General features: G+C 46.6%; 1 protein-coding gene and 1 long non-coding RNA gene across 4 annotated transcripts in view; one reads left to right on the top strand and one right to left on the bottom strand.

Annotated features, from left to right (window-relative positions):
- Asic2 (acid-sensing (proton-gated) ion channel 2) overlaps positions 1-18,856 on the top strand; it is a 1,088,234-nt gene that overhangs the window by 1,039,081 nt on the left and 30,297 nt on the right. The window lies entirely within an intron of this gene.
- Positions 1-18,856, bottom strand: part of Gm51909 — a 43,623-nt gene that overhangs the window by 12,155 nt on the left and 12,612 nt on the right. The window contains exons 1-2 of the long non-coding RNA XR_003949743.1: positions 1,965-18,856; positions 363-455 (exon numbers count right to left, since the gene is read on the bottom strand). The exon at positions 1,965-18,856 is cut by the window's right edge and continues 12,612 nt beyond it. This is a non-coding gene — a long non-coding RNA (predicted gene, 51909). The remainder of the gene's footprint in view (positions 1-362; positions 456-1,964) is intronic.

Here is an 18,856-nt window from a genome sequence, read left to right as displayed (position 1 = left end):
AGTTCCAGAGAATCGATGCCCCCTTATGACCTCCTTGGGCTCCTGCATGCATGTGGGGCACAGAAACTCACATGGGCAAATACATATAAAATAAATAAATCTTGAGAGGGGGGGGGAAGGGAGGAGAGAGAGGGTCTGCCAGCAATCGAGCCTGGGTTCCATTTAACTAAAGAGAGCAACAAGCAAAAATATGTTTTCCTTCTTCTCTGAAGGGCAGAATAAACAGTTGTAGATCGTGCATGTGTTCAGGAAAGAAAGATGTCTGCAGTCACTCCAAGAGCACAGCAGGTGTTCTTCGTGACAAATAGCTGCATTTGGAAGCCAACACCAGACTTCCTAAACAATCTCCCAGCCTTTCTCACCTGCCACACCTGTGAGCTTCAAGATAGGGTTCCAACTTCAGATTTGCCAGCCTCAGGCCACTGTACTTTGGTTCTCTAGCCCACCAGAGGTTTCTAGAAATGAGGGGTGGATAAACAAGCTTATGTGTATAAAAGTCCTTGAGAATTTTTTCATCACCGATAAGATTTTTTCTAGTTCGGGTTAGCTTGTCATTACTTCTGGTTCAGGGACGGGGCGGGGGGGGGGGAGTTACTTGGCCGTGCAGAGGGCATCCCCTCATGATTTACAGCAATGTTTTCATTGGGTAGTTCCTCCAAATTTGACTTATGAAAAATGGCATATGCTTAACTTCTCCAGGAAACACACACACACACAATTTTTCCATTGCTGCCCTTCCAAAGGCCTCGCCTCAGGAGCCAGATAAGGCTGTACACAGGGAAGGACTCTGGAGTCTGGCTAGCCTAGGGCTCCATGGCTGGCCTGCTTAAACTCGGAGGACTTCAAACCGTACCCTACTGATATCCGGCTTCTGTATCCTCCCGAAATGAACCCTAGAGGTCAGACCACAGACCAGAGCCAGTCTTTGCAGATCACTGGAGAGCCATGGGACCCTTAGTTAAAAATGAACTTTCTCTTATCCAAGTACTGACCAGGCCCGACCCTGTAGCCCAGTTGGTAACATGCTGGCCTAGTATGCTGGGAGCCCAATCCCCACTGTCATATAAACCAAGTGTGGTGGCATATGTCCATAATCCCAGCTTCCAGGAACTAGAGGCAGAAGAATCAGCACTTCAAGGTCATCCTCCGTTGCATTGAGACTTGAAGGCCTGCCTTCAAGTATAAAAAAGAAGGAAGCTGCTAATATTTTGAGAGTCTGGAGGCACCCAATATTTAGGGTCCCATAATGTGTCGGAAGCAACTGGATGTCATTAAATGCCTGTTGCTTGGCCCAGTACACACCCAGCATGCGAGGCTCTCTGACCATAAAGCCCAGCAGATAGCCTTTCAAACGAGCCTCCACAGATGGAGGTGCAGTCATAATTGGAGGGATCCTGATTGATTAAGGGGGAGTGTCAGATCCTTCACTATTCAGGACCAGAGCTCTGAGTTTGGCAGCTGACAGCCACATCTTAGACCCCCTTTGGGGCTGAGTGACCCCTTCACAGGGATCACCTAAGGCTGTTGTAAAACACAGATATTGACACCATGATTCCTAACAGTAGCAAAATTACAGTTATGAAGTAGCAATGAATATAACTTTATGGTTGGAGGTCACTCCAACATGAGGAACTGTATTAAAGGGTCACAGCAATAGGAAGGTTGAGAACCACTAATTAGGCATTATTTGCCTCTGTTTCCCTCCCTTCCCACCTAAAACACAAAGATGGCCATCCACAGAGCCTGCTATCAAAAAGCCAGTTCAAAATCCAGAGACCAAAGTACAAGGTGGCTGGAAACGCCCCCCACACACACACACACACATACACCCACACCCACACACACATACACCACACACACACATACACACATACACACACACACACACATACACACACACACACACACACACACACACACGATCACCATCTTCAGTAGGTGCCTTAGGTGACAGCTGCTGTGACCTTGAGCAGAGGGGAAAGCTGAGAACATTCACGCCCCCTCCATGATGGCAGCTGCCCTGGGACATTTCATTCCTCAACATTATGAAGCTTCAATAAGAAAGAAAAGAAATTAATGTAAGTTTTACTGTCCAAAATGGGCACTTTTTAAAATAGTAATATTCCAAAAGTACATATTCCAATGTTTAATTATTCAACAATATCCAAGAGTACCAAGAGTACCCCCTTGCTGGGTCTTTGAAGAATCTCATTAAGGACTGAGCTAAAAGACAGAATCTTCACTCAAAGCTAACTGACCGCCTGAGCACACAAGTACTTGTTTCTGAAATTTATTTTAACTTTTTATACAATTCTGTGTTGTATGCTGAGCATATCCCCTTACCTCCATAAGTCCCTGCCATACATTGATTTCTTCCTGAAGGGCATCTCTCTCCTCTCCCATTACCTCATCCGTTCCTGCTGTTGTTCACTGGCAGGTAAGCATCATAGCCCAGGCCGCCTATCCCTGAGCCCCTGGCACTAGGCTAAGGCGTCATCAAGTTCTCTGGCACCGGCCATTGTAAAGGGCTCTCTGATACCTCCGGCATGGCTAGAGTCTGGGTACCAGGCATGTGAACTGTGTCAATATGCCCATTCTGCAAAGGAGACTTAAACCAGAAAAGGGTTACCTTCTCCACCCCTACCCCAAACAGTCACCACACAGCATCCAGGCTGCCACAGTAAACGACAGCCCTTTTCCTTCAGTTCCTTTCTAAGTTCCATGGTTGGTGTCTGCCTGTATTTTCTAATATAGCATAAATCTATCTCAGAGGTGTGGCCCTCATTGTGTGACTACCTGTGCCTATAACAGTGACTCAAGGGGTGATTACCTAGATCTTTAAAAAAAAAAAAAAAGACTGTAACAGTGTAACAGTATGCCAAAAACCAAAGCCTAGCCCTGCCTCTGCAGCCAGCTGTGTGACCAGAGACACATGGCTCAGCCTTGTGAACCTCACTTTTCCCGTCTTCCTGGTAGCATGGTCTAGATGCATGGCTCTCAGCCTAGTTATGGGAGTCAAGCCCTTTAAGACCTTTTGCAAACCCCTAATCCTGGAGTTCTGGTTAAAAAAAAAAAAAAAAAAGACTAGTTTCCCATCTCTGGGGTGAGCACAGTGCCTGCCGTGTCTAAAAATGTCTCCAGGTGATTCTGATGCAGCCTGGGCTGAGCACAGGGCCTTGGGTGATCCAGCACTGCTCTGCAATTAACTTCACCATTTATCACGGAGGAAACGAGAGATAGGGAAGCCAAAGTTAGTGCTGTACTTTGGACTCTAGGGAAGAAAGGCCAAGGGCAGAAAGGCCTGGAGTGCCACCTGGGAATCAATTTAACTTATGAATTTCCTGAATAGAAAGGGAAAGATGTACTGAATAGAAAATCAGATACCTAACAGGCCAAAAGCCCAGGCTGGAGGTTTCTTGGTAGAAATATACTTCTAGGGGATACTAGATCCCTCCCCATGGGTTCAGCCTGCTATGGAAAATGAGACTGAGTCTAAAGGGGTCCACAGGAGTCTACAGCTTGCAAAGAATCCTCCCTCCTCCACCGGGAGACTGATACCAGCTCCAGCACATTCCCTCAGAAATAAAACGACATCATGTGTCAGTTCAGCTTCCTGCCATCCCAGCAGTCACAGAGCAAGAAGACCGTGGGGGCCTAGCAAAGACTCTAGTGCGTCCACCTGGTTTAATTTCTCCAAGGGATGGCCTCTCGACACTGGGGGAGAATTTCTTTCTCAGTACTATGCATAGTGTCTTAAATTGTTTAGCATCCTGAGTTTGATGGACTATGATGTTAACTTCGGTCCCTCTCAAACGTTTTAATGTTTCCCATTATTCTGCAATTCTGTAGCCATCTATCCAGATAGTCTTTATCTTCAAAGGAAACATCCCAGGGTCCACTGCCAGATTTTAGCACTCCTGTGACATTTTGTTTCATCTGTGGATCAGTACCATCAACACACCAACAATGAGTAAAGTACTCTTCAAAAATAGTAAAGTACTTCAAGAAATGTTCTGATAAATGTTACAACATCCCCCCTCCACCCAACACACTCACATACACACCCATACACAAGATCTATTTGCCACAAACACTCAGCCTAAGAGAGCCTTGCTCATCATAAGTAAGAATTCCTGTGGGACTCCATTGCATCTCCTGTTTGATTCACTGAGCATTTGGCTTATTTCCGGTGCAGATGGGAAGAAACCCATGTGAGGATATAGGCACCTAAGAGCCATAGGTGATGTTGGAGGATAATGGGAGAGGCTTCTATCTCACTAATGGTATAATCATGACTGACCCTCTAGGACTCTTCTATCCCTCTTAATGGCATGTGACACCTGCCACCTCTATTCTACTCCTTTCTTCCCTGGGCCTCACCCTAAGGACCCCATTGACTTCTCTGAGCCTCTTCCAAGCACTGACCACTTCATCTGATACCTGATCTAGTCCTGGCTGCTTATCACTACCCCCCCCCCAGCCTCAAACCTGCTCCTGCATTCCCCATCTCCCCTTCATATCCTGTGTGCATCCCCAGCAGAACCTCATGGTCCACCATCCACCCATCCATCAGTTCACCCATCCATCCATTCACCTAAGCACCCACCATCAACAGCTTGACCAGTAGTTACCATGTTCCTGCAGGAGAACTCATGGGTGCTTACCATATAACTTCCCTCGTAGGCACTCAGGCAGAATACAGCAGGCAAATAGTGTGGGGCCTGACTTTTATAAGACCCCGTGGTAAGGCTAGACTAGGAAAAGTTTAACCTTGTCTGTTTAACCTTGTCTTCAAGGATAGATGTTCATCTGTGTGTGTGTGTGTGTGTGTGTGTGACAGACAGACAGACAGACAGACATGTACATGTACATGTGTTCGTGCACCACCGTGTGCACAAAGGCCAGAGGAGGAAGGTCTTCCAGCACCATATGCAACCACGCAGATCTCACCATTTGAGACCTGTTAAACCTAGGAGTGGAACTCCACTGTGTGAACTGACTTGCCCCACCACTACCACCACCACCACAGAGAGAAACAAACTACTTCAGTCTCACCCCTCAGAGAAGCATGCGGTGCAGCTTCAGCCAGGGACCGAAATGAGTTGGGTCAAAGAGCCAAAGCTTGTCCCAGGCATGTGGCCAGTGCTGATGGAGCTCCCATACCTAATCACAGGCTGCCATGCAATGTGTCCCTCGCCTGCCTGACACCCACCCTGAAGTAGGAGGCTCGGGTAAGGAGCAGAGATGACAGTACCAGCTGGCCGATGTCCTTTCCTCCTGGGTCAAGGCATAATTGGCCATACCTATTTCTCATCGGGATGAATCAAAGAGGGCATCTTACCCCAGCCAACTGACTCAAGTCTAAATAAGGAAGCTGCGTTTGCTGGATAAATGAGTCACGAATGCCTTCGACGCCGCACTCACTAAACCTGCACCATAAGCTTTTCCAGAATGATAAATTCTCTCCGGCATCAGGCGGTGCTGCGAGGCGCGTGCGTCCCCCCAGACACTCGCCTGACGAATTGAAGCTCGCAGACACAGCTCAGGAAAACTCTGAGTATTGATCTCCCTCACGTGACCATGATAAAAAAAAATCACAGAATCCTGAAATGCTGAACTGGGAAAGCCTACAGAGACCATTTTTACTCACGGAGAAACTGGGACCCACGGAGGGAAAGTTGCCTTGGTAACTGGCTTGGCAGTAACAGGGCCTGCAGGTTTTATCAGTTGAGACACAGCCTTAGGCCAACTCTGAGAAAAAAACTCCCCACCACCACCACCCCCTGCCTCCCTTCTCAAAATCTGGAGGTATGCATGTGAGCCAATAAGTATGATGTAACAGGTGGGGTAAAGCTCAGGCCTGGAAAGGAGCCAAAGACAGGAGATGTGGACCCAGCACGGTCCTGATAGAGGAGCACCAGCAGACCCAGACCCTGGGCAGGTGGATGCAGACCAACAGGCAGGAAGGACAATTTAGTCAGAGAGCTAAAGACTGACGTTAGAAAAGTCCTAAGACCATTAGGGAGAGGAGGGAAGACAGTAAAGACAAGAGCACAGACCCTGGCGGCCTCCTGAAGAAACGGAGCTTGGGTTTTACTGATGAGAGGACATGACCTGGCCTGCGCTGTAGAAAGGTGAAGTTGGCTTAGCAGGGAAAGGCACTTGCTGGCCAAACCTGACCACCGACCACCAGAATTTGGTCCCAGTATCCACGTGGTAGGAGAAAAGTTGTCCTCTGGCCTTCACACGTGAGTCACTGTGCCTGTGTGTGCATGCATACACAAATAAACAGATACATTGTTGTTGTTGTTGTTGTTATTTTTTAAGTTGTTTTGAAACATAGGGTTGCGAGAGTGTGGGCACAGAGGAGGAAGAGGCAGGACGCTGTTGCAGTAATGTGAGAGAGGCATGGCAGTCTCAAGGTGTGGAGAACAGGGGACATCCGTGTGGCTTGGGGAGAGGAGCTCTGTAGGACATATACATTCGGTGGGGGAGAGAGAGAGAAGAGGGGAGGGAATCCTGTGAAGAGGCATGCTTCCCTTCTAACTCCTAACATGAACACTTTATCAGGCCTAAAAATTAAGACCCCATGTCTCCACTGTTCTTCAAATTATACTCTGGACTTCCACGCAACTATCAAAAAGACATTTCGATATACTATCTGGTTAGTAAATTCCCTCTTGCTAGCCCCTACTTGGCATGTCCTTCAGTTGGAAAATCTGAGTTCATTTCAAGCACCACCTGTTTAGGCAGGGAGGCTAACTTCCATAATGACCAGCCCTTCTGTCTGAAAAACAGCCCAATAAAGGTTTATCCTCCCCCCGACTATAAGAGGCAGTGTTCCATGAAGTCATTCAGGGACCCGGGATCCTCCCATGTTGTGGCTCTGCTCTCCCCCAGGTTTTAGCTTTGTCTCCTTTCTGCGGTCAGAAGGAAAAAGAGCTTATCTAGCCTTAGCCTGGGGTCCCACCTCACTTGTAGGGAGAACCAGTCACATACTTCACCAAGACTGAGCAGGCCTGGGACAAGCATCTAACACAGGACGAAGTTGAGAACTCCAGTCTTGGGGCGCCCACAGGCTCTGTGGTGCTGCCCTGGTTCATCTGAGCAGTCTGATCACAAATCAGTATGGAGTGTTTTCTTACTGAAGATGCAGGTCTTGATCCAAAAGACCCCAGATCAGCCAGACACAGTGAGGCAACACCCATAATCCCAATACTTGGGAAGTAGAAGCAAGAGGATTCAGATTCAAGGCCATCCTCTGCCACAGAGAAAGATTTCAATTCAGCCTGGGTCATCTGAAGCTTTGCCTAAAAAAACCAAAACCAAACACAAACAAACAAACAAAACACGTCGGGGCTGGAAAAACAGGGTAGTGAGTAAGGGCTCACCTCGGAAGCGTGAGGATCTGCGCTCCACTCCAGAACCTACATTTGAAAACATAAATAAATAAGGATAGGTCCTGCTAATAACAGGGCTGAGATCATAGGATGGGACATACTTTTAATCCCGACAGTAGAGACATAGAAATAGTTGGGTTCTGGGGCACCTGAGGTTGACCTCTGACCCACATACACAGACTCACATACAATACAAAACAATACAATACAATACAATACAACATACACACACAAAGACCTTGAACCAGGTGTGTCTCACATCCCAGAGGTCACTTGGCAGACTCTAATACCCTCTTCTCCATCCTGAGACAAGAGCTTTGTCCTCCACCTGCCATCCCTCAACGCCAGGAGCTTGCTCCTAACCATGTGTGCTTCCTAATGGATGACTCGTCCCCTCTGCAGCCACAGGAGACAGCAGCTGTAAGACAGTTGTCAAGAATTACCGCAGCCTAGAGAAAGGAGCGTGACAATGAGAGAGATTCATCAAGAAGACTTATAAGCCGATTGGGCAGTTCGTGATCAGAGCTGTTTAGCTACCCACCGGGACAGCAGGATAAATTACGACCAGAAGAATTAGCAATTACAACCTTGGCATCTTACGTGGGGAAAGCCCATTCCAGTCACCTGTCTCTGCGCTTGCAAAGTTTAGGGAGAAACGTCTGGAGGCACCCCACTCTGCATTTATAGCTTGCTTTGAACAACAGGAGGATGGTTCCTGGGAAAAAGAGTGAGATTGGTATTTATAAATGATTTTTCCCCTTAGGTTAGTCTTTCAGATCTATTTTTCCCCTCAAGTCCCATTTGGCTCTTAGCAGCCTATGGCTTTCAATGACGCGGGTCCTGCTCATTCTCTCTTCCGACTAACGTCACTGTCAAGCAGCTAATGGTTCCTAAACAAGCATGGCAGCCCACACATGTAACTGCCACTTAAAGGATACAGGGTTAAACCTGGAAAAATTACAGATCCTTAAATAATTGAAATAATTTCTGCTCTTGACCAGAGAGAACTTGGGTGAGGCTTTACAGATTAGACTTGCTTAAGTCAAAAAAAGAAGTGTGTGTGTGTGTGTGTGTGTGTGTGTGTGTGTGTGTGTGTATGGTATGTGTGTGTGTTTGTGTGGTGTGTATGTGTGTGTGGTATGTGTGTATGTCTGTGTGGTATGTGTATATATGTGTATGTATATGTGGTATGTGTGTATGTCTGAATGTGTGTGTTGTATATATGTGCATGCATGTATGTATGTATGTATTGTGTGGTATGTGTGTATGTGTGTGTGGTATATGTATATATGTGTATGTATGTGTGGTATGTGTGTATGTCTGAATGTGTGTGTTGTGTATATGTGCATGTATGTATGTATGTGTGTGTGTGTGGTGTGAGTGTATGTTCATGTGGTGTGTGTGTGTAGTTTGTGTGTATGTGTGTGTAGTATGTGTATATATGTGTATATGTGTGTTGTGTGTGTATGTCTGAATGTGTGTATGTCTGAATGTGTGTGTTGTGTATATGTGCATGTATGTATGTATGTATTGTGTGGTATGTGTGTATGTGTGTGTGGTATATGTATATATGTGTAGGTATGTGTGGTATGTGTGTATGTGCAATTTGTGTGTTTGTGTGTGGTGCATTGTGCATGTGGTGTGTGTGTGGTGTATGTGTGTATTGTATGTTGTGTATGTGTGTATGTGGTGTGTTCATGTGGTGTGTGTATATAGTTTGTGTGTATGTGTGTGTAGTATGTGTATATGTGTGTGTGTGTATGTCTGAATGTATGTGTGTGTTGTATATATGTGCATGTATGTATGTGTGTGTGGTATGTGTGTATGTTCATGTAGTGTGTGTGTATAGTGATGTGTGTGTGTGGTGTATGTATATGTGTGATATATGTGTGGATGTGTGGATGTGGTATGTGTGGATGTGAGTGTAGTATGTGTATGTATGTATGTATATGTTTGTGTGTATGTGTGTGGTGTATGTATGTGTGGTGTGTATGTGTGTATGATATGTGTGTGTATGTGAGTCTGATATGTGTGTGTGGTGTATGTATGTACGTGTGGTATGTGTGTGTATGTGAGTGTCATGTGTGTATGTGCAATTTGTGTGTTTGTGTGTGGTGCATTGTGCATGTGTGTGTGTGTGGTGTATGTGTGTATTGTATGTTGTGTATGTGTGTATGTGGTGTGCCTGTGTTTGTATGTACAGATATGAATATATGTATCTATTGAGCATCCGACATACCATTAGGGAAATACTGGGTTCTGTTTGCACATCATCTCATCAAAGCCCTCCAATATGCAGGTTGATTTCCTGTGTCATGTAAAGAGAAGTGACATTCAAAGAGGGTCAACATCTTGCTCAAGGCCACCCAGCCTGAAAGTGGGAAGAACTTAGACTATCTCCCTCCAACCTACTGCATCTTTCTACTCCTAACATAGTCCCCACCAGTTCCTACCTAGGAATTATCTGGAAAGCACCAGAGATAAATCAAGTTTGGGGTGGTGGTGGTGGTGGTGGTGGTGGTGGAAGAGAAGGAGGAGGTGGTGGCTTGAGACAGTTTCCTGTATTGTTGGTTGACCTTGAGCTACCCATGTAGCAAGAATGATATTGAATTCTCCTCCTCCTGCATCTACCCCTTTAGTGCTAAGATTGTGGATACTCTTCTATGCCTGGTTTTCTGCAGTGCTTGGGATGGAACCCAGGGTTTCATGCATGCTAGGCAAGCACTCAATCAACTGAGCTAAACTCCTCAGGCCTTATGTTTGTTTTTAAGCAACTGGGAACGACTCAAATTTAAACCCTCAGGGCCATAACTATGTGCTAGTTGACTGTGGGGTCTAGTCCTCAGGATATGAGGTCATCCTCTCCTTCCAATAAGAAGCATGGCAGTGACTCAGAAAGAGAGCTGGCAGGGGTGAAGATGGGAAGAGTAGGTTCACTGTGTAACAGGACCAGGGGCCTGAAGCTGTGGGTTCATGTGGTCTTGAGCCAATCACCTAGGATCTGTGGGCATCAATCATTTCATCTGTGGGATGGTGGTATGTCTTCATCAATAGTAAAAGGAGTCTTGAGCAGAGATTCCTGGGACAGGAATCTCCCAATGAGTCTCTAATAAAGCCATCTTCTTCCCTAGGCCACTAGTTGTCACCTGGTATTAGAACAAGCAAGACCACTTGGTTGTGAGGAACATAGGAGACTGGTTCGTGACCTCAACATCAGGCTATCCCCAGAAGTGGAATTTCAGGCAGGATTCTTCGTGTCTCTGCTGCAGTCTTCTTGCCTGTGTGACAGGGATACCAACAGTCCTCCCTCATATAGATCTCTGTAGAGTGTCGATGGATGGGTATTAGTCATGATCTCCACTCAGCTCTTCTCCTGTCATGACTGTGCCACTGTCTCAGAGTTGTGACGGAGACGTGACTCATACCACTTTGGAAGGCTAGTTCCCAGGAGTTGCTTGAAACTGCTTATCTGAGATGGTAGAGACTTGAAGGAGAAAGCCTGCTTCAAGGACCATCTTATCACAGCAGCAGAAAGAGCATCTGGGCATTTTGTGGCTGAAGTCAGTGTTGCTTATGATCTTCCCACACTCTCTCTAAAGCTTCCACCCTTGAGAAGGCAAGCACATGTGGTGACCCCACTCGTTTGAGCATCCTCTTTTTGCCAAACCTGCACTTGTGCTAACTGTACATATGGGAGGCTCTAAAACTTGGAGATGAGCTATCCAGTGGCCATGGTCATTCAGATTCAGGACTAAGTCCCAAATGTAGCTCTTAAGCACTCAGAACAAGGGATGTTGCTACTTCAGTTCACCACCCCTGATGCTACACATCCCCCATATGGAAGCAAGTTCTCCTGAGAGATGAGTGGAGGCTGCAGGTGGTCTCTGAATCTACATCTGTAGCCTGGGAAATTTTCCAATGGTCACCACCTTCAGGTATAAAGAGACTCTATGGAGAAGGTTCAAAGAGACTCTATGGAGGTTACAGTTACAGCTTCCTAGTGCAGGCTCTATTTTCCCCCACAAGGGGGAAGCACTGAGCAAGAGACACATCATCCAGCAGGTCCCAAGAGCTCAGGCAAGGTGAACACCTCCCTTCTCCTCACCTTACACTCCACAAGAAGAAAGTGCTGTTCCAGAAGAAGAAAGGAGAAGAAGGAGGAGGAGAAGGTGAAGAAGGAGGAGGAGGTGGTGGAGGAGGAAGAGGAGGGGGGTGGAGAAGGAAGAGGAAGAAGAGGAGGAGGAGAAAGAGGAAGAAGATGCAGAAGAAGGAGGAGGAGGAGAAGGAGGAGGAGGAGGAGGAGGAGAAGGAGGAGGAGGAGGAGAAGGAGAAGAAGAAGAAGAAGAAGAAGAAGAAGAAGAAGAAGAAGAAGAAGAAGAAGAAGAAGAAGAAGAAGAAGAAGCACCACCGCCGCTGCCACCTCTGAGCCTTAACTCCATGACAAATGGTGTGAATATGACAGTCTATGTGCTAACTTATTTAATAGTATCTCTGACCCTATGCCCTAAATATCAGTATAGCCATTGTGTGAATAAGGAAAGCAAGGCCCAGAGATATTTTAAACCTTCCCAAGACTCCCACAGTACAATGACCACAGCTGCAATTAACTGAACACCTGCTCCACAGTAGGCATTGTGCAGAGCCCTTGGCAACCATGAACTCAGTTACCATGCTCATCAAATCTAAGCTAACCATGATGACCGTAAGAGTCATGGGTATTCTATGTGCCAGTTGGAAACAAGAGAGAAACTAGAACACAGTGCTGAGGTCACTGATGATAATGCATTACAGACATTTTTGGAGGTAAAAACATGTACATCCTAACTGATAGATAGAGAATCCGCACTGCAATGGGAGCAGCTGGTAATCCTAACTTACTGATGGGGAGACTGGGTAACCACATGAAAGAACTGGAGTCCAAGCCCACGTTTGCCTGAGGCTGTAGCCCAATCTTCTTACCACCCCTCCCCCATGCTGACAAGTACCTTGCTAACCCTCCCCCCAGGACTTTCCCTTTGGTCTCCAGAGTAAACCTGAAGGTTGGTATCTGTGCCTACACATCCAGAAACAGAGCTGAGAATGAAACTCCAGACCTGCAGAGTCCTAAAGTTCCATGGGCTTCGCAGCATCACCTGTCACAGGTATTGTCTACAAAAATTGACCTTGCTCCATTGAGCCACCTGAGAAAGTAACAGTTCAGGTCATTGCAGGGCCCAACTGGAAAAGTGAGGAAGCCTGTGGCCAGGCCCCATCCTGCCACCCGGCTCTCTTTTGGTGGAAAATACAGACATTCCACTCTCTACAGCCATATCTCACAGGCTCACCTGGGAAGCAGAGCCATGGCCCATGGCCAAAGATCCAAATTCAGCCTCTGAATTTCTCACTTTTTCTCAAGCTATGAAAAAAAAAAAAAAAAAAAAAAAAAAAAAAAAAAAAAGCCTGACAAACAGCAACTCAAGGGATGAAGGATTAAATTTGGCTCACAGTTTACAGGGATCCAGTCAATCATGGTTGGGAAGAAAAGGTGGGGGGGGGGGTGATGCAGTTGGTCACATTGTATCCATAGCCAGGGTGATGCAGCTGGTCACATTGTATCCATAGCCAGGGTGATGCAGCTGGTCACATTGTATCCATAGCCCGGGTGGTGCAGTTGGTCACATTGTATCCATAGCCAGGGTGATGCAGCTGGTCACATTGTATCCATAGCCAGGGTGAGGCAGCTGGTCACATTGTATCCATAGCCAGGGTGGTGCAGTTGGTCACATTGTATCCATAGCCAGGGTGGTGCAGTTGGTCACATTGTATCCATAGCCAGGGTGATGCAGCTGGTCACATTGTATCCATAGCCAGGGTGAGGCAGCTGGTCACATTGTATCCATAGCCAGGGTGGTGTAGTTGGTCACATTGTATCCATAGCCCGGGTGGTGCAGTTGGTCACATTGTATCCATAGCCAGGGTGAGGCAGCTGGTCACATTGTATCCATAGCCAGGGTGGTGCAGTTGGTCACATTGTATCCATAGCCAGGGTGGTGTAGTTGGTCACATTGTATCCATAGCCAGGGTGAGGCAGTTGGTCACATTGTATCCATAGTCAGGAAACAAGGGCTAATGCTGAAACCACTTAGCTCTCTCCCTTTTCCCTTTATATTCATTTCTTACCCATAAGCTGCTACCACAGAGTCTGGGTGGGTCTTCTCAATTAAACCTGTCTGGAAACACACTACAGACCCACCCAGAGGTATGTCTCCCAAGTGGCTCCAAATCCAGTCAAGTTGACAGAGGAAATTGGTCATCAAAGACTCTAAGCCCAGGAAGGAAACCTCAAAACTCAGACACAATTCCTATCCAGGAGTCGTGGAGTGCTAAGTAACTTTGATGACCCAGGGATTTAACCCAAAAAATAGATTTCAAGGCCAAGACTCCACCACTTGTGGAATATATTTTTAGTCAGGGGGACAGGAGGCTTTTAAGGTGGTAAAATAACTCTGACCTGTGCCATGACCTCTTGACTTGATTTCCCCTTCTGTGAAATGTGAGTAGCAGCCGTGGCAGATGGGACACACTCATTAGAGTAGATATGGATGGTCTAGAAATTTAGGCCCTTGACCTGGTTTTAGGAGGGAAAATCTTTCCAGCTATAGATTAATCTTAAAGATGAATTCTAACAAGAACTCACTGACCAAGCCCAGTTGCTCAATACATGCCATCACAAGGCATATAAGACTCAGAGGCTTAAACGAAAGATACCTACTTCCTCATGGCTCTGGGGGCTGGAAGTCCAAGATGCCAGGGCTGGTTTCTGACAAGACTTTATTCAAGACTTACTTCCCCTGCTGTTCTCAGAAAGCCCTTCTCTGTATACATAGGGACAGAGAGGTCTGTGTCTCTCCCTCTTCTTATAAAGACACCAGGACAGACCCTATGTTCTTATTTAACATTAAATTATTCACCCAAAAGACCTGTTTTCCCATACAGTTACTCTGCAGGAAGAGTTTCATCATAGACATAGGGAGTAGGTATACCATCCACAGTAGAATGTATCCCTGTTAAACTCCAGAGGCAGGTGGTATATTGGTCTTGTCATAGCAGTCCTTCCTAAGGGCCAAAGATAAAGTCACATAGATAAAAGGTCATATATGCTCGAAAGTATTTCATGGATGTATATTAACAGTCTTTAAAAGTAGTACAAGATGGGGACTAGAGAGATGGCTCAGCAGTTAAGAGCATTTGCTACTCTCACAGGGGACCAATGTTCAATTCCCAGCACTCACATAAGATCTCTAACTCCTGTGCCAAGGGATAAATGCCCTTTCCTGGCTTCTAGGGGCACCCACCTGCACATGGTGCATATACACAACATGCATACACATTAAATAACTAGATGGGTTGTTTGTTTGTTTGTTTGTTTGTTTAAATAGCACCATCCAAGATTATCAATTCATCCACACAGATTGGCACGGTTTAGTGGAAAGGAAAGTGGATTTTTTAAGGTTGTGAAGTAGCCCTGATCTGTGTAAGAAACTGCTTAGCAGAGCAGGGGAGATGGCTGTCAGTAAAGTGTCTACCACGCCAGCATGAGTACCCAAGTCCAGATCCTCAGCATCTATGCAAAAGCCTAGCACGAGTGCATGATCTGTAACCTTGGGATAGGATTGTGTGGTCAGGTGGAGACAGGAGGATCCCTAGAGCTTGCTAGCCAGCCAGTCTAACTGAATCTGTGAGCTCCAAGTTTGGCAATGAATCATATCTCAAAAGATAATGTGGGAAAAAAGTAGAGAAAGACACCAGACATCTACAATGTCCAGCTTTCCTGCACACATGCATGCACAAATGTACATACTTATAGAAACATATGCATAGCACACACACTCACAAAGAGAAATGAGTGCCCAGAACTAAAGTATTGCTAGAGACGGGGACAGGAATGTTCCATTTGGTGGACCAATGGAGAGTGATAGATTTGCATAAACCATCATGAGCTCTTGTGAGAATTAATTATTTGGGGATTTGTGGTACACAGTGTGGTGCCACCAACATCAAAACCAGGGAGCCAGCCTAGACATGAAGCAGGTCCCCAGCTGGCACAGGGCTGAGCTACAAGACAAAGAGCCAAGAGATCAGTGGCTGTCTAGGAGTTAAGTGCCAAGAGTATGAGCCTCAGGTTTCAGAGCTCACCCTCACAGAATTCCATCGAAGACAACCATGCTTTATGCCTGGGGAAGTCCACCATTTCCCCCATGGAAAGCTCCAGGAAGGGATCAAATGATAAATGATGGATCCCGTGGCAACTGCTCAGTGTGAACGGGCCTCTGACTCAGCCATCTGGGCTCAGGAATGCCACAGACTTTGATCACAGCATGTTACAGATGCAGAGAGGAGAGCCTTCCAGGCTTCCACACATGGGCTCTAGGGTAGTTCCTGTCACACAGGAACCCCTGTCACTGCAGTATGTCCCAAGGGAGGTGAACATTCAGGGACTCAGACCACCAGGTTGGTACCTATGCCTGGGCTCAGGCTTCTGCTTTCATCTTCTCTCATTTCCAAAGAGCACATAGAACTGAAGCCAACCCTGTCCCAACTGCACAGAGCTGTGCTTCCAGTGAGCAAACACACTGGGGATATATACCAACCTGGATCCAACTCTAACTTTAAATGTTGTACGGTGGCACATGCCTGTAATCTCAGCAGTAAAAACACTTAGAAGACTGGGACAGAAGGATTATTAGTCTGAGGTAAGCAAAAACCTAGGTTACTTTTATTCTTAAAAGGGAAAACAATATTAGAAAGATTCCCATTCAAAAAAAAAATAGACTGTGAATGGAAATGGATCTAAGCCCCATCAACACTCTGACCCCACCCCCAGCGCCTCCTCCCCCACGCCTACAAGAATGTCCCCAGTGCCATGTAAATGTAATGTATTTTAAGGGGAAAGAGTGGGAAGATGGGAGTTGGAGATGGATGGCTAGCCAAGGAGCTTGTGAAGCCAGATGGGAATGCAGTGGTAGGAAGCAGACTGCTCAGGATCGCCCCAGTGTACTCCCTGGAGGCGCCATTCATGCCTCAGGCCACATGAGTGGAATAAGAGGTTGCTGTTGTGCTATGTAGTCTACTCCTTGTGTGGCTGGATCCTGGCAGCAGCAGCCGCTGAGAGGTCCAGGTTCACATACAAAGGATGCTCCCACTGACCCCTTCTGGTTTGTTCATTTCATGATGTTGGGAGATGAAAGATGGACCCAGGAATTTTCTAAGAACAATTTGGAACCCAAGTCACCACTTACGGAGCTTACAGAAAGGGAGTGGGAGTCAGAGAGAAGGACTCCGAAAACTATATCACCAACGCTGATCAGGTGTGGGGCCACCTGGGTCCTGAACTGGGAAGGACAAAAGCCCCACTTAAAGCAAGGACCTGGCACCAGAACAGAGGGCCTAAAACCTGGCTGAGCTCTGAGAGGTGAAGTGCTAACCCCACACAGTGAGCTTGCGAGTAGGTGGCCAAGCCAGGCCAGCATGACTTGTGCCAAGATCATTGCTCCAGTTAGTTTTTCACCACGCCACCTTCATCTCTACTTCGCTCCCTCTCATTCCAACCAGCAAATCACACACCAAGAAAACTGCTGAAGACGGCTGGGATTACCCACAGCTGTTACCCAGAGGCCATTAGAACACCACACCTTCATCACAGACACTCAGAAGACACATCTGCCAGGAAAGCCGGAACACTGGGAAGCTAACTGGAAGAGTACCGAGGGGTGGACTCTGCAGGGCCATACCTACTAGGATGTGTGTGTCCTGCAGGAGAATCTTCAGGCACTCAGCTAGCACTATGTCAGGCCTGTTCCCTAGACACCAAGCACTGGCCACAGCCTGCCACTCAAATGCCAGTTTCAGTGCATGACCTGAGGAGCCTGCTTGAGGCAAGGCCTCTTTATATGCTGTACTTTTTAAAAAGACACTGTTTTCCCATGCTGTTTCTTCTCATTAAAACACCCTCCCCATGCCTGATCTTCCTGCATTCAAGACTCAGTTCCTCATGAAGTCTCTCCTGTGCCTTCCTCCTGAGTTGGTCTGATCATGCCCTCTCTGAGGCCCTGCACCCCTGTATTTTATTGTTCCTCTACAGTACCTGGCTTGTTAGGTCATGTCTACTCTTTCTAGATTCTTATCCCACAGGCATAGGAACCATGCTATTCATCCTCAACTTGTCAGTTCCCAGCAGTGTTCCTGAAACACTGGGTACTGTTTCCTGGACACATGGAAGATGTGATGGATGGATGATGGATGAATGGATGGATGGATGGATGATGGATGGATGGATGGATGGATGGATGGATGGATAGATGGATGGATTATAGATGGATAGATGGTTGGTTGAATGGATAGATTATAAAGGGATGGATGGATTATAAATGAATGGATGGATGGTTGCTTAGGTGGATGAATGAACTTGATAGATGGATAGATGCATATTGGAGGGTAGATAAATGGATGGATGATATTGGAAGAATTGATGCGTGGGTGGGTGGATGGATGGATGGATGGATGGATAGATACTAAAGAGATTAACAGGTGGGCAGATGGTAGATGGTTGGACAGATAGATAGATGAAAATAAAACTGCAGAGCTGTTTCTGTAGCCATGACATCATATCTACAAACATTCTCATTTGCCACCGAGTAGAGCTAGCGCGCCCCGAAGTGAAAAGTTACATTTGAGCAAGATGCATTGCCATCTTTCAAAAACACAGCAACATTCTTCTTCTGCAGAGCCAATTTACATTTTCTGTTCTTGTCACATCCTCTTCCACTCACAGGCGGTTTGCAATGGATACGAACTTATGGTTTTTATTATTTGTCACAAATCACGGATAACTCACTTTTGAAATTGATCTTTGCTGCCTGGTAAAGTGCTACATCAGCCACTGCTGCTTCTGAGTCCCTGGCAGCAGGCACAGCAAACAGCACTGGCAACTTCAAAACGCGGGCAGGGAGTGGCTGACTTCTGAGTGAAATCCCCTTGTGGTCCCATTGGTCCAAACACTAATTGGGTATACTCTTGCTTAAGAGAGCAAATCCAGCCACTGCTCTTACAGGGAAGGGGAGCTCACTCTGTGTTTCTATAGTGCATAATAAGCTTTGCCCATTCCCTGAGAATATTTAGCCATGTGTGGTTTGCATTTGAAGCCTCTCAGCGTGGAATGCTTCCTCTCAATTCCAATTTCAGTTAAGTGGCGGTAGTTAGACAAGTCTTGGGGGGCGGGGCATCTTTGATTGACTGGTAAAGCCTGTCATACACCCAGGATGAAGGGAAAGGGCACAGTCACGTGGTGTGCCTTCTAGGGCATCATCTGCTCTACACTGCACCTTAAGGTTGTCTTGGCTGAGCCCATGTGCTTCAGGTGAAGCCTCTAGCGAGAACAGTGGGTCAGCAGCAGAGCCTGGATTTAGATGGGTCCTGAC

The sequence above is a fragment of the Mus musculus genome, chromosome 11, assembly GCF_000001635.26.
Source record: "Mus musculus strain C57BL/6J chromosome 11, GRCm38.p6 C57BL/6J".
In the NCBI taxonomy this organism is placed as follows: Eukaryota; Metazoa; Chordata; class Mammalia; order Rodentia; family Muridae; genus Mus; species Mus musculus.
This window is presented reverse-complemented; position numbering and strand designations above follow the sequence as displayed.